The sequence below is a fragment of the Palaemon carinicauda genome, chromosome 3 (assembly GCF_036898095.1).
Source record: "Palaemon carinicauda isolate YSFRI2023 chromosome 3, ASM3689809v2, whole genome shotgun sequence".
Taxonomy (NCBI): domain Eukaryota; kingdom Metazoa; phylum Arthropoda; class Malacostraca; order Decapoda; family Palaemonidae; genus Palaemon; species Palaemon carinicauda.
In genome coordinates, this window is record NC_090727.1 from 20,870,676 (window position 1) to 20,873,175 (window position 2,500).

Genomic DNA, 2,500 nt, shown 5'->3' on the forward strand with positions numbered 1-2,500 from the left:
TACAATATTGTAAGACTATTAACGGGTATAACTGAAAATTATGGTTCTGATAAAATCTGTTATAAAGACTTCCTATCAAAGACATTATTATTAGCTTTCGACTTAACTTTGAACCTTTTTCCGAGAAACGCATTCAAATTACTTAAATTAATTATCAAATGTTCTGTAAACCAACATAATGCTAAGGTTTGAGAACAAACATTGAAGAAAAATTTCATAAACAACGACTCTGAAAATGAGTCGTTGCTAAGAAAATGTGACGTGCAAACATACACAGCAATGAACTATTATAGGATGATTTCCATCGTCATGCAGTTGAATCACTGAAATTTTCCAAGTTTAAACTAGATAGATACACATGCTTTCTTGTTGAATGGACTCAAATGAGTCTTACTTAAAAAGGCATTAATTCTGTGATGATTTATGTCTTATTGCCATATATTCTAGAAATGAAAGTACAATAAAGAAGCAGAGAATACCTTGAAAAATATTCAACAGATTAATAAACAATTGACTAATAGTCAAATGCTACTGAACCGGGCAAAACGAGCTAACTGAAACCATATGTGACATAAGATGTGTAAAATAACATTTCAAATAAGCCTTGATCGTTACACCTTGTATTGTATTGGATGAATGACGTCACTGGGTTTGAAGGTCACCCATGAAAGGCAGAGGCAAGGGACAGTGACAATTCCCTAGAGACTGACCATATATCAATATGGTCAACGGCCAAGCCCCATCTTCACCCAAGCTGGGACCGGGGGCCAAAACCCGCATTCTTAGCTCACAAGGATGGTGAGGTTGCACACACTACAAGAAACTATTGAATTTGACCGGGACTCGATCTCCTGTCCAGCAGAACTCCAGACAAGGACGTTTCCAATATGCCGCTACAACTACTTTGCTTGAGAAAATTATAATCAATTTTGCTATCTCTCTCCAAGACCAGTTATCATTACCCTAACCTTAGGCATGAACACCTAGACAAGATCTATGCGGACCAATATTGCCAGCGGCCACCCAGTTCTCATTTAAATTGGAGTCGCATCATTCAGTGGCAAAATAACTCCGTTCATCTGAAGATTGAGATCACAGTAACATCTAGGGGACAGTTTGGAACTGTCATCTGCCCTTCAAACACGTACACAATTGTACCTTTAAAAAAAAACGTGGCCGTTTCCCTTCCTTATTTTTTCACGATCATTACTACAGTAAAATATGATGTACATAACGAGGTAATTAATGATTGAAGTACAATATGTGAAGTAACAGCATATAAGTTACGTCACCACCCTTTACATTAAAGTTAGAAAATCGAAATGATGGAGTATGTAATAATAAAATTACTAATTCAACATTTATTTTCCATATCAACGATGGACCAAATCGATTAGTCGAGACAGACAATTAATTTTATACAAAATGTATTTAGAGTTCCGGCCGATATTCGCAAATACATTTGCATTGTGAACACGACTGATTTCATATGCAACTGGGAAACTATAAAAGAATGCTCGTTCATAATGCAAATGCTGTTCAAGCCTTCTCACTGACAACTGCATAATATTAAAACTCATCTATTCTTCGAAACCAGATCAAACGGCAGCCACTGCGTTACATTTGTTCAGTCTGTGTTACTGTGGTAATCATTGACGCTACAACATAGTTATCTAGGAGGAACAAAAGAATAATCTACATAAATGAATGTAAATTATATTGGCATACCCGAGAACTAAGGATAGTCTTCACTTGTATAATGTTACTATCCACGAAAATGTAATCAAAATTCGCGGAGGGCAGATAAAATGTTTGCGAATGCCACCCCTCTCCCTTTTTTTTTTTTTTTTTTTTGTTGGAGACGAGATATGTTTTGGGAGTTTCTCGTGGAACGTTTCTTCTTTAATGTTATTTTCCTCATTAGTATTCTGTACCTTCGTATATAAAATTAAGTAAATAATCTTATACACGCAGCCATTCTTTTATTTCTTTCCAAGTTTCGTTTTTCTAGTTTATTTCTTGTTTACTTAAGCATAATACTACCAACTTTTACACACTAATATATATTGTATTAAGAGATTTTTTAAGTGCTTAAAAGAAGCAAAGTTACTTCAATATGTGCTTTGTAATCAAATTGCAATATTCAGCTCGTGAACCCAGCCAATTTCAAGCAGGTGCTAACATCATCTAAGTAATCCTCCTAAGTCTGAATGAATGTCGAACATAGAGGGATAAACTGTGCGAGTCCCTCAGATCTTGGATAAGCCCATGAGATCTTCCTATACATCTGAGTCTATCAAAGAAGTGGGACTTACAGAAAATTTCCTTATCTGAGCAAAGTAAGATCGCTCTTACAGCCAAGTAGATCTTGTCTTGTTACTTTATGGACTTGGTGTAATGGTGTATCCTAAACTATATCTTCAATTAATATTAAGTATTTATCTTTTTTCTTAAAACCTTCTGAACAAAGAAAAGGTTTTATGAGAGAGAGAGAGAGAGA